General features: G+C 56.1%; 1 protein-coding gene across 1 annotated transcript in view; it reads right to left on the bottom strand.

Annotated features, from left to right (window-relative positions):
• The window catches only part of MSI2 (musashi RNA binding protein 2), a 296,757-nt gene that overhangs the window by 50,824 nt on the left and 232,220 nt on the right, over positions 1–13,713 (bottom strand). The window lies entirely within an intron of this gene.

The following is a 13,713-nucleotide window of genomic DNA, read 5'->3' as shown; positions in this document are numbered from 1 at the left end:
GTAGAATAAACACATTAAACACCGGCAAGGAAATTTTTCACCGTGACAGAGGCTTCCCAAACCACTAACCACGGTGCTCTTAGCGTGGCGTAGGAAAAGGGCTGTTTCCTTTTTATTTTTATGTTGGTTCTGCTCGACTGTACCTGGTTTATGTCCACAAAGCTGCATTAGCTAATTGTCGACCTGTTTCATTTGTACATGGGTAAACATTTGCTTTGTACCGTGTATTAATGGGTCCGAGGTGTGCTCCTCCGCTGTCTCAGTGCGGACGTTGACTTCGCTCTGTAATGCCATCCTTGCAAATACATTCAGCTGTTTTTCTGACAAACAAAAGCTACCTGGTGCAGTGGTTTATATGATGTGCATGTCCCTGCTAACCCGTGTCCGTGCCCGGGGATCCGCTGGCGCCTGGCGCCGCCGGGTTCAGGCTCTCAGAAAATGGTGGCCGTGAAGAACAGATGCTCCTGTTACACCGAGTTAGTTTCTATGCAGCTGATGCGCTTAGCCTAGTTTATTTCATGGAAACTTTTAAGCTGGATTGAATCCAACATCCAGGGAAGCCTATTGCTGCCGCTGGTTCGAGTGGGGTTTATGTCAAGCCCATTCAGGTCTCCGATTGCAAGCAGTTCAATAGGGGGTTTATTTTTTTTCCTTCTGAAGTTTCCGTAAGCATTCAGCGTGAGGCGAATGGCTTAGCGCCGGCCGAGAGTTTGAGAGTTGAATTTTGCCTGGGAAGGATGCTGTGGAAAGTCAGAGCAGTCAGATGGAGGGCATGGAAAGGCATCCTGCGGGCAAGGAGAGCTGCGGGGAAGCGGCCGCGGGGACGTAAGTACTGCAGCACAGCCAGCCACGCTGCCACGAGTGTGCACAGCCACAAAGGGGCTGCTCTGCTCTATCCTGCAACACCCCAACACTTCACTGAGTGTTTGGGGTGAAGAGAAATTTGGGATTTAACCTCTTTTTTTTTTGGAAGAGTTACAGTAAATTGAATATCGGGAAAGTTCTGTTCAGTCATGATGGATCAGAGAGAAACACGTTTTAGTCTCAGCATACAAGTTTAATTCTATTAGCTTTTGATACAAATAAAACATTTTTTTTCCCCCTCTTACAACAATTTTTTCCTTAGAGAGGCAGAAGAAAGAAGTATTTAATGTGTTTGCATTTGTCCACGAGAGGTTTAAAGAAAACCACCCAGACCCCAGTAAGCTGCTGAGCTGCAGCAATCCCAGGTTACATAAAGGGGCCGGGGCTGCTGAGGATTAGCCGGGGCATTCCGGGTGCTGATAAACCTCCAAGTTCTGCTCGCTCTTCCCTCACTTTTATTTTAGAAACAGCCACTCTGAGCCGTATCCTGAAAGCTGCCTGGGGTTCATTTTCAAGGCTCTCGGGGTTAGATTGCCACCAAAGAGAGAAAATTAGAATTTAAAGGATGCTCAGGTTTTTAAAGTATCAAGCACTGTGGTAGTTTTTATCTCTGTACAGGAGATGAGTTGTTGAGAAATGAATGACAGTTTCTCACTGCTGGGCCCTTCCAAAAACTCCTGCCCTGCTTCATTGGTAGCTTAGTTTGTCCATCTCAAAAATAGATTTAACAGTATTTTCTAAAAGCAGCTATTAAAAGCACTTCAAGTTTTTAAATGCCATTGGAGTTTCAGTGCTTAAGTGGACCTTTTACCCAGTGCTTTTTAGGAGAAAAAGTGTAGAAATAAATCTCTTTGTCTCCTAACTATCAGAGAATAAACCAAATTAAACCTGATCCCCTTCTACGTATTTGTGTAATTCAGCATGTTTATACTTCTTGCTTATCTTTGGATTGTTCTCTCCCAGCTCCCAGTGCAGCAGCTGAGGGATGACAGAGGAACTACGTGCTAATTTTTATGTCAAAAATAGCTTTCACCTTTAAAGGCACACGGCTCAGTGGCTGTTTTCTAATTACAAAAGGAATGCCAAAGCTTCTCCCGCGAATCCATTTTACAGCTGTGTTCAGATTGGACTGTCAGCCCCTGGTTAAAATTGAGTGCTGAGGTCCTGACCTAGAAACAAACCTTTTTTGGTATTGCTTTGGAAAGAGTATTTCAGTGGTGGAGGAGCAGAGCCAGGCTGTGCAGCCAGCTCCCTCCACATGCCTCGTGTCCTTCCATCAGACTCTGCTTCGCCCTCCAGCCCAAAGCAGCACCACTGGGCAAGCCAGGCTTATGATTCTTAAAAATAACAGGTTTTGTGGTGTTCTTCAGGTTTCTGGGCTTGTCTAGTGCAATGTGTCCCTGCTCTTGGTGGGGGCTTAGAGTGAGATGAGCTTTTAAGTTTCCCTTCCAGTCCAAACTGTTCCAGGTTTCTATGATTTTTAGAAGTCCCAGCTTTTCCTTTAGGGAAGCATCAGTGCTTTCTGAAAACCAGACATTTGGCATCTGCAGTCACTGGTTGTGGCAGAGCACAGACCTGGGCTTTCCTTGCAGAGCCTTTACAATCACTGCCTCCCAAAACCAACCCGTTCAAAAAAAAAAAAAAAATAGGGCATTTTCAGGATGTGTGAAACCTTTTGTTTATCAGAGAAGTCAGAAATACTCCATTCACCTTTTCACCCAGTTACCCTCACCAGCTGTCAAGATGAAACCATTTCTGTTCTGTGTTTTCTGTGCAAGGTTTGTTTTTCAGGGAACTACCGATTCTGTTGGAATTGGCTGAATTAAATTCACTATTTTAATTCTTCATGGTTGTGTATTTCTATGCCCATTTCTTTTTGCTTCCTAGCATCATTAGCAGCTCAGACCCATATCAAAGGGATATAAAATTGCCTGTTTTCCCTGAAACAAGCCTGGATTAGGAGGAGATTGAAGCTCACTGCAAGGCGCTGTGCCTCAGAAGAGTCTGATCTGCGCTAACTTGGGGAAGAGAATGATGAGGCACATGTTCAGTAGGCGCTGAAAACTGAAGGTTTGCCTCTAGTATTTCCACTCTTACTCTGTGTTCTCTGTCAGAGCCTTCCACATCTTTACCCAGGACTGCTCAGCTCCCAGACGCAGATGAAAGGATGGAGTGGGACAAGTCTCAGCAGGAAGAGCTGTCCCGGGAGAGCTCCGGACCATCCCACACACGTGCTGGGGCTGCAGCAGCCACAGCCGTGCACCGAGCAGTGTCTGCCTGTGGCAGGGTGCTGTGGCAGGCCGTGGTGCCAAGGTGTGGAGCGCTTCCCGCAGCATGTCTGGAAGGTTTGGAGAGCCACGAGGGAAGTGGAGGCTCTGAGCTGCTGTTGTTCGCGGTCCCGCTCCGGTCTCTGTGGAACGGGAAGTGTTTGCCCGGTGTAAACGGGCTCCTGTAATTTGTAAGAGGAGATCGCTTCCCGTCCGGAGCTGTCAGCCAGAGCACGCAATACGGGGACGGCTGTTTTCTGTCTGCTCCAAGCGATGCTTGGTTATAAACCCATCTGGGATGTTCAGCTGTGGGGCAGCAGTGCTATCTGCCCTTCCTAACCACCAGACTGGAGGTCCAGGCATCCAAAGATACGGAAGAGGCTGAGCCAGCTCGGAAATCTGGGATGGATCCATCCATCCATCCATCCATCCATCCATCCATCCATCCATCCATCCATCCATCCATCCATGCATCCATCCACCCTCGGGATGCTGCTTCCCCACACACGGGCCACTCAGGCCCGGAGGTGTCGACCCCATGGCTGGAGGCTCTGGGGAAGCCTGGGGACAATGGGGGGACCCCGGGATGCCCGGGACCCCCTCGGGGCTGTCTGAGCACGGGGAGCGGCGGTGCCGCCCCGCGATGCCCCGGCCGGGCCGGATCGAGCTCCGCGCTCCCCGCAGGGGGGGCTCCGGTCCCGAGGGCCCCCCACGCCCCCCGCCCCCGCCGCCTCTCGGCGCGGCCCCGCTCCCCCCGGCCCGGCCCGGCCCCGGCCCCGGCCCCGCCGCGCCGCCCCCCGCTGCCGGGCACGGCCGCCCCCGCCCGCCCGCCACGTACGTCTCCCGTCCCGGCTCCTTTCCATGGTTCCCGGCGTGACTGGAGCCGCCCGCCGCCGCCCCCGCAGCGCGGCGCCGACCGCCGGTAAGGGGGGGCGGGCCGGGGCTCTTTGTGCGCCGGGCCGGGCCGGGCCGGGCCGGGCTGGGGCGGGCGGTGCCGCTCGGCCTGCGCGGGTCGGGCCCGGAGCCGCGCGGGCCCCGCCGGGGCTGAGGGGGAGCGGGGGCGCCGCCGGCTCGGCCTCTGCCGGGGCCCGGGCGGAGCGGCGGCGGGGCCGGGAACGGGAACGGGAGCGGGGCCGCGCGTGTTGCGGCCGCTCGGCCGCCCCTCCGGAGCCGGGCCGGACCGGGCGCTGAGGGCCGCGGCCCCGGCACGGCCCCGCCGCTGCTCCGGCTCCGCCGCGGGCCTGCGCGGGGCCCCGCGCCCGCCGGGCTCGGCCGGTCCGCAGTGAGGAGCCCGCGGGGCGGCGGGGGCGGCCGAGCCCCGGCCCGGTGCGGGACCGGCACTGCCATCCCCGCGGGACCGGCACTGCCATCCCCGCGGGACCGGGCGGACCATCCCCGCGGGACCGGCACTGCCATCCCCGCGGGACCGGGCAGACCATCCCCGCGGGACCGGCACTGCCATCCCCGCTCGGGATCAAGGGTGCCATCCCCGCTCGGGATCAAGGGTGCCATCCCCGCGGGACCGGGAGTGCCATCCCCGCTCGGGATCAAGGGTGCCATCCCCGCATGGGCTGGGCCAGGCTCGGCCCTCGGGCAGGACCCGCTCAGCCCCGCAGCATCGCCGGTCCCCGACCGTGACCCCTCCGTGCACCGGGGTTTTGGATTATTTTGGCTGCCTGCTGCTGGACATCGTCCCTGTCCCCTGCGCCGCGGTCATGGAGCAGCACCTCACCCCTGCCGGGTGGGTGATGGCTTGGCAGGAATTGCCAGGGCTCTGCCACAGCAGTGGTGGTCACCCCCGGGGGACCAGGGTTATTTGCGAGCCCCTGACCGGGTGCTCAGCTCAGCCTAAGGGTGGAGGGCACCATCCTGCCGGGCTGATGCTCACCTGGGGCTCCTGTCCAGCGCTGGAATTGCTGCCAGTGGGGTGTGTGCAGGCAGCGATGGAGGAGTCAAGTGCGAGTCACTGCTGAAAGCAGAGCTCTCCTGCACCGTCTGTCTCTCAGGCGGGTTGGAAAGCCTCTTTTTTATTATTTTCTTAAAAAGCAGTGGAGTCACACCTCCTCCTCACACCTCCTCCTTCTGCTGCCGCTGACAACAAACACGGGGGCTGGAGCTGTAAGGATTTCCACGGGGGAACCACCATCCTGGGCTGACCCCTGAGGCTGCCTCTGGGGCTTTGCTGCCCCGCGGCTGGGGAAGCTGTGGCTTTCCTCACATCCTCCTCGTCCTCCTCCATCGCTAAGAACACAGACTGAAGCGGCATCTGCTCCGCTGAGAAGCTTTTTGTGGTTTTCACAGAGGTTTTCCTGTGGAAACGCTCGGCGGGAGTGCAGCACCGGGGCAATGGGACCCCAGGGAAACCCTGTGGGAGTGGAGATTGGCTGGTGGGGGTTGTGGGGAGCTTTTGGTGGTCCTCGTGGCAGAGGAGACCCTGCCTCACCTCCTGGCAGCTGTGCACCTGTGGCATTTCCCACCATGTTGTTAAATAATCCTGTGGTGAGGATGTGCCTGATTCTGGCAAAGCTTTGTGCACCAATCCCTGGCTGTCCACAGCCCATTCCTGGTGTCACAGCATCTGACATCCAAAATTATTTCTGTCAAAGGTGCCCATCCTCTTCAGAGTGGGACATCCCTGGGAGGGACATGTGGGAAGGGGGCTCTGCCCTAACCCTGTGGTGGACTTGCCCGTGGGGTGCTCGTGGTCAGAGCTGGGAGGCTTTGGGGCAGCACAAGGTGATGGTGATGATAATTAATAACTATAAAACAAGAAAAAAACCCTTGAAATAATAGCACAGAGCCTTTCACAGGTGTGCGAGGCAGAGATGGGTCCCTCTCTTGTTGTGGTGGCAACACCTCTGTCACCATGGCCAGGGTGGTGGAGGGACATTGGCTGGAGCCGATGCTCTGCTCCGTGGCACTGGGCTTGCAGCAGCAGTGTGGGGACCAGGTTTTTCCATGTCCCTGCTCTGGCTGTTCTGCTCCTTCCCTGGGACCAGCACAGGAGCTGGAGGGCACAGCAGCGAGCAAGACAGTCCCTGAATGGAGAGAGAAGCTGGAAGGAGAAAGCAACGCACCCAGCTGGGTGGAAAGCTGGCTGAAAACAACAGGAAATGAGAGCAGGGGGAACATCTGGGTCCAGCTCTTGCACCACTTCCGACGGGCGCGGAGCAGCTGCTGCCTCTGGAGACAGCGGTGGTGACTCCACTCCTCCCTGGAGCGTGGCTGGAACCGCGGCTGTCCCGGCACACCGGCCACCAGCCACCCTCTCCCCGTGGCCCGGGGGTCCCCCGGTGCTGGGGGTGCCGGGGGGGACGGGCTGCGCTGCCCCCGGCCCGCCCCGCCGGCCGCCTTTGATGCGGGTGAGTGGCAGCTCCATTGTGGCCTCTTTGTGCCTCCCTCGGTTCTCCAGGTCTGCACAAAACCTGCCATGGAAACCAGAGCCAGCCGCTGCCCCAGGAAACCCGCAGGCGCAATTAGGAAATGCAAATAGGAATGCGAATTCCTGCCTCGCCTTCCAGGGCTCGGAAAGTTGTCCCCGGGCCACCGATGTGCCCGGTCCCCATCTGTGGGGATGGGGAAGGTGTCAGAGCAGGGCAGACAGGCAGAGAGAGCTGCAGTGAGCTGCTTTTGGGGTGCCTCGGGTCCTCTTCTGGTCTCCCCACGCGCGGTGGTGGCAGGACGGGGCATCTTGACCCGTGCTGAGTGGTGACTCATAGGTGACAATATGACATTGACATTTTTTCCATCCTCTATGTTGCCCAGCGACAAACAAACAAACAAGTGTGTCTTAAAACCTAGAGTTACTGCCTTGCAGGAGCTGTCCCCCGGCATGTCCCAGTCCCTGGGGTCTGCCTGGGTCTCTGGGGGTTGTTTTGGGGAGGTAGAACTGTCTCACAACCCTGCTTGGAGGCAGAGGGAAGGCAGGCTGCCCACTCAGCAGTGAGGACCCTCCTCACCAAAGCACACTGAGAATAGATGGGAAAGAAGATAAAATCCACCCACAAATAACTCCAGGAAGCACAAACTCCTTCCTTCCTAGGTGGCATCTACAAGCACTGGAGGCACTGGCTCTTCCTGGGGTCCCAGGGTGGGTGGGTGGAGTTGGGATAATGGGGCTGAGGAGGATGGAGAGTGGAGCAGTTGAGGGTGGATGCTGATCTGAGCCCTTCCCCTCCCTGGAAGGAAGCAGTAAGGGTTTCTTTTCCATCTGCTGGAGGAGCCATAACTCAGAGCCAGGAGCCTGGCACATGGAGGGCATCATCCACAGCAATAATCCAGATCCTTTATGCCCTAATCTGGGCCTAATCTACAGCTGTGCTACTTAAAACCAAGCCTTGTTGATGGCTTTTATTTTTCCAAGCTACAGCCCCTGGGTACTTTCCTATCGGGTGCTGGAGTGGTGTGGGATGTACATCCCCATTAGTGGTACTTTTTTCCAACCCCAGCCTGCTTTTATTGCTGGGAAATGAGCTCTGACTCCTGGAAGTGGTATTTCTTCCTTGTGCCTGACAGCTGGTCGATCCCTGCCCTGGCTCTCACTTCCCCAGGGAAGGCACACACTGATGGGCACACCAGCACTGCAGGATGGAGCCTGCTGCTGTCTTTGGAGCAGGAAAGCAGGGCTGAGAGGGGAAAATAGGGAAATCCTCTCCAGGAAATGGAGGGAACAGTGGCTGGAGCTCTGGTGAAGGAGATGGGTCACCAGGAGCACGTGCTAGGGCTGTAAGGCAGTGGTGGGAATAGGGGACAGCCCTTGGGGAGGATTCCCAGCTCCTGGAGCCTAAACTGCTCCTTCTAAAATCCTTGTGGCTTTTAACCTCGGTGATTGCCTCAATCAGTGCAAATCAGCTGGGATGGGATGTACCTGAATTAGTCATGTAAACATAAAAATAATGAAAGAGAAGCAAGATGGGATTTTGAAGAAGAACGTGGCTTGTTGTGGTGGCTGTTGGCAAAGGGGGCAACAAGCAGAGCCACTGCTGGGGGTGAGGGTCCCTTTGCCACCCAGAACTGGGCTGTGCTGGCTGAGGATACTGAGAGTTTCTCTGAGCCTTGGCCTGGCTTCAGATCCAGGTTAGTGTCCCATGTAACTTCTGCGATGGAGCAAACTCAGCATTCCTCCTTCCAGGGCTTTTCTCCAGCCCACAATCCGGGCTGTGCCGGGATGGAGCAGCCTGTGCTGGTTGGCAGGAGGGCCCTGACGTGGGGCCTTAATTAAATCCCTGTCCCTGGTGAGGTGTAGGCTTTCAAGCAGGTTCTCCTCTGCCGAGCAATGTCACCCAGCAGGAGGGAGGACAGAAGGCAGTTGCAGGGTGGCACTGTGTCCCAGGACAGCCAGGCTGCGGCAGCGCTGCCTCGTTGGCCCCGCGCTTTCCCGGGATAGTGCATCCGCCATATGGCTCAGTGACTCATTAAAACCCCTCCTCTGCTTGTGACTTCATTAGTCCCTTTCTTCCCTTGGCTGGCAGCAGAGAGTGTGGTGCTGAGAGGCTCTGTGGGATGAGCCAGGCTGTGGCTGGTCCTGCCCTCGCAGGCTCATCCTGGCTGCCAGGGGTGGGTGACCACAGGGATGGCAGGTGGACATCAGGCAGTGGCACTTTGTGCCAGCTATCACTGCCCTGCTGTGGTGCAAGGAGCTGGGGGAAGCAAAGGGAAAACTCTCATCCTCTCCTGAGGACCCTGGAGGATGTGGATGTGGTGAGGGAGGTGCAGGATCTTCCCTCCACACACACGGTGTGGAAACCCATGGCTTTTCATCCTGCCTGGCTGTGGCTTGGTCCCCGAGGGAAGGGGGATCACAGCAGCCGCTCTGTGATCACCTTTAAATCTTCTCAGCAGCCCCTCTGGCCAGGGGCCTGTCCTGGTGAATAATTCACCATGTGCTGGCAGGGAGAGTTTTTACTCCACTAATTTTGTTTCCATAGAAACTCGTGCGGGCTGTGCTCCAGAGCTTCGGGTGAATCAATATGGGATTTTTCCTTTGCACAGTGAGCCACGGCCCTTAAACCCTGACAGCAGGAGAGCAGCCACTGGAGATGCTGGAGGCTGGGCCTGCTCTGCCTGGCCTGTCCCTGCCTGTCCCTGCCTGTCCCTGCCTTTGTGGGATGCTCAGCACCAAATCCTGCAGAGATGCTCTGCACCAGCCTGGGGCAGGGTCAGCCCAGTCTAATCCCAGTCCATTCCAGTGTGTCCCTGCTATGCAGAGAGATGGAGGGGAAGGGACTGACTCAGGCTCTTTTTCCCTTTTTCCCTCCCATCCTTTAATTTCTGTGACCCTTGACCTATAATGGCCAATTAGCAATCAGAATCAGCCACATTAATTATTCAGGGATCAGGGTTGGCCCTTCCCCCAGCCGGATTCATGTTCCTCCACTCTCCTTTATCACTTACTGCCCAAACTAACCCAAAAATTGCCCAGCATTGAGTCTGGCCTGTCCCTGGGGAGCACCACACACCTTTGTGTCCACAGGAATTTTTATTTTCTTTCACTCCCAGCTGCTTCCCAGCGCTTTGTGCCGGGCTGGGAGCACAAAGGGAGGAGAGGGATAAGCAGTTCAAGATGGGTTTGTGTGACATATGGTGTGAGAGCTTGGCGTGGTGGCACCAGGGGGACAACAGCAGGCACAGGGGTGCCTGGGCTCCCCTGCTGCCAGCCTTGGGATGGGTAAACTGAGGCAGGGAGCTGGGGATGGGCACGGGAGGCAGCGCTGTGTGGTTCCAAAGCTCTGAGCTGAGGTTCAGCTGGGCCCTGGGTGTTTGATGTCTGTGGTGAAAGCCAGGGGAGGAAAGGTCACCGACACCAGCCACCTCCTGCAATAATCTTATATCAGCCTCTGTGCTTTGGGCAACCTTTTGGATCTAATTTATTACACGTTGCTGCAAGACAGAGTTGAAGAGAGTTGCAGTTAAACCGTACAAAGGGATGCCGGGTCACTTTAATCGCTCACACTTGCTTGACCTATTTTTTTTTTAATCCCTTCCTGGAAACCTTATTTCATGTTTGAATTCCCTCAACTATTTTAGGAATGTCGTCCTACCAAGATCAAATTACCTTCAATGAAACCAGTGCAAGGCAGGCGACTCTGGGATGAGGATCTGGCGCTGCCTCCTTAATGCGGGTTTAGTTTTTAGTTTGGGGCGGGGGCTGCCGCGGGGAAGGTGTGAGAGCCGGGGATTAGCGCTGCACAATGCCCAGGGGCAGGGGCTGCCTCTGCCTGCCTGGGCACAGAGGGCAGCCCTGCAGATGCTGCTGCATCCCAGCAGGGGAAGGTGTGTGGGGTCCCTGCCTGGCTCTCCCATCCCAGCCCAGCGTGTCCCCCCAGGTTTTATCGGGGTGCTGCTGGTTTGGGAACCAGCTGGGTGCTGTGGAGGGCCAGCATTTGGTCAGCTCACAAAGGGCTGCCATCAATCTGTTGGGTATTGAGTGTTCAGAGTGCTGCTGTGCCCAGTAAAGCAGCTGGGTGACACCACCTGGCCAGGAATGCTGTTGGGATTGGGGTCACTCCATGGCTACCCCGGTTCCTCTGCACTTGCCCTCGGAGCCCAGAGGGGAATTCTGAATTTCCTGTAGCAGAGAGGTGGGTGCTGCACAGGTTCCCAAGCAGGGCTGACTCGTGCTCACCTCCCTGATTGCTTTTGCTTTTGAAAAGAGCTTAAACCCAGCCATTCTAATACTCAGTAAAACAAGTATTAAAGGAGATCCTCAGGTGCTTATTTGTTTCCATGAAAAAGGATTTGCTCAGAGCAATTTTCCCAGGCTGTGCACCCAGGAGGGGTGCACAGCATCCCCTGAGGCAGAGAGGAAGGTGACAAGGGGATTTAGGAGAGACTGGTTGGGGCCCAACCTGCACATCCTTGGCATGTTTGATGGTAGACAATAGCATAATTTCTGTTCCTGATCATTTACTTTTCATCCCAGTTTCAGTCCTATTATAGTCACACCTGCAGCTGCTGAGCAGTCACATTCCCACACTGAGCAATCCCTTTGCAGGGGCCTGGCTGCAGCAGAACTCAGCACATCTGCTCTGGACAGAGCCATTATTTCTAGCTCAACATCCTTGAGTTTTGAGACTTCTTCCAAGAGTCTTCCCTCCAGGAACTGGAGGAGCTGTCAGCCCTTTTCTCCAGATAATCCTGTGCATGGAAATGCTTCTGCACGTCTGTTGTGCATCCCCAGCTGAGGCAGCACAGGCCTGGGCTTGCAGCCACCACGGGATGAGTGCCCTGAGGGCTGGGGGGACCCAGCACTGGGTGGTGTCACCCCCATCCTGGCTGCAGAGGGGGGTCCCAGCTCCAGCATGTTTTCAGGGGTGATGCTGTGTGTGGCAGGAGCAGGGGAGATGGGGCTGGGCAGTGTTTGAGCAATCCCATCTGCTGTCTGAGCCACAGCAGACACTGGGGAAGGGAATATTCTCATTTGCACTCGGTGCCAAGGCTCTTCCCTGAGCAGAGAGGGCTGTGAGAGATCAGTCCCAGTGCTGTTCCAGCTGCTGGCTCCTCCATCAGGCTGTGTTCCTCACGGAGCTGAGCAACTGCTGCTTCCAGCACGACATTCCCTGTCTGACCAACCCCTGGGATTATCCAGCTGCTCTTCCCAGGCAGCCTCCACTTCACACTGCCTGCTCCAGAGCTTCCCCTCGGGCCCCTTCCATGGGAAGAGCCCATTTTTGGGAGGTACTGAGTGCCTGCTGCCAGGCTGGGTGAGAGCAGCTGTGCCCAGCCAGGATGCTGGGGGCACAGGAGGGTGTTCCTCCCAGGCTGTGAGCATTATCCCTCCCCAGGAGCCTGACTGAGCTGTTCTCCTGGCTCTGGTCTTGTCCTTGGCTGTGGCAAAGGTGGCTCTGAATTGTGGAAGTCACTGGCAGTTTGGGTGGGAGAAGAGCAGGGTGAACCCCTGGGCTGGCAGGAAGGAGGCCAGCTTGTGTTTGGATGTATTTTATGGTTTTTGAGTGGTGAGCTAAGGGCAGGGACTGCACCAAAGGTGTGCCAGTGCCTGAGCACAGTGAGACAGAGTCATACAGGTGTGTGGGAAAGTGTCCTGTGCTGTCCTGGCTGGGCAGTGACACCAAAACACAGCATTTTCAGTGCCAGCCCCATCCCAGCATGTGGAGAAACTGGTGTGGATGTGACATCGTGGCTGCCCCTCCTAACCCAGAGCTGGCTCTGTGCCTGGCCCCAGCCTGGCACTGGGATGTCACCTGGCACTTTCTCCGTGGCACAGGTCAGTGCCAGCACAGCCACCACTGCTGGGTGCTGCAGTGAGCCAGGACCAGGCACTGCCAGCACTGCAGGATTTGTCCTGTGCTGCCAGGGGCAGTGCCAGCCACACCAGTGTCCCTGCTCTGTGACCTGTGGGATGGGGACACACGGACCAGGAGCTTGCAAAGCCTTTAAGCTCCTCCTGGGATGGGCAGAAGGGCGAAGGATTATGTGTGCACCGGGGTTTGTGGATGAATAACAGCATCCAGGGTCCCTGTGTGGGAAAACAGGAGCTGATTCTGGCAGGGAGAAAATCCATCAGCAGCAACCAAACGAGTCCTGTGAGCCCTGCCTGTCCTGCACATGGGGCAGGAGGGGAAGGGGAGCCCAGCCCGTGCCCGGGCTGCACTCACACACCAGCTTGTTCTTTCCTTCTTGGGAAATCCGAGGGATTTTGCTTTTCCTGGCAGCTTCCCAGCCCCTCACTGACATCACAGAAATAAAGGCCAGGAAGATGTTGAGCCCCTTCCCCAGCTGCCAGCGGGGTCCTGCTGCCCTCCCCACTGCTCACCTGAGCACGCAGGAGTTGGGGAGGATGCTTGGAATACCTGTGCACCTTTAAAATCTACTCCTGCCAAAAGGGCCTGTTTGCTTTCCCCTGGATTTTAACTCATGCTGATGTAGTGATTTACATTTCTTTGGATTAGCAGCAGGACTTTGAAAACATAGGTTTAAAAGCCTTCAGGGCATGTGAACTGCCCTGGTCTGTGCCCTGCCAGCCTGGAAATCCTGGGGTGTATCTCAGGGCAGGGAAGGTCCCAGCACATTCCCCTGGGACTCTTTGAAGCCAGATGTGCAGCAGAACCTTTCTGGTGTAAAATATCTTGTCCCCATCCCTAATTTTGTTCATCTTCTGACCAGATGATTTCCATGGCTCAGCACTTTGCTGTTCTCAGTCACAGCATCCTGCACTTGCAGGGAGCTGTCCCAGCCTCTCGTGCAGTGCTGACTAAGCCTCCCCAGAGCTGGGGCTGGCAACAGGAGCCCAGAGGGCTGGCAGGGCCATTGACAGTGCCTGGCACAGCCTTGGTTACAGGGAAGCTTTAAATACACACTCAAAGGTCAAGTGCTGGGAAACAAAGATTCCCCAGGCACAGGTACTTTGGTTACTTTATGGAGATCTGGGGATTTCCAGCCTGGGTTTGGGGGTTATTTTGCTGTTTGAGGTTAATGGGCTGGCACAGCATTGCTGAGCTAATGGTTCTCCACAGAAACTCTCATCTCCATCTGTGGATTGTGTGTGTGTGTATCCAGTATAAACTGTGTTCCCGTGGGTGTCCAGGCTCGTTCCCCATCCTCCTGGAGTAGCCAAATCTTGTAA

This window comes from Erithacus rubecula (assembly GCF_903797595.1).
Source record: "Erithacus rubecula genome assembly, chromosome: 22".
NCBI classification, from domain to species: domain Eukaryota; kingdom Metazoa; phylum Chordata; class Aves; order Passeriformes; family Muscicapidae; genus Erithacus; species Erithacus rubecula.
Note: the sequence above shows the minus strand (reverse complement) of the source record. Positions and strands in the feature narration are given on the sequence as shown.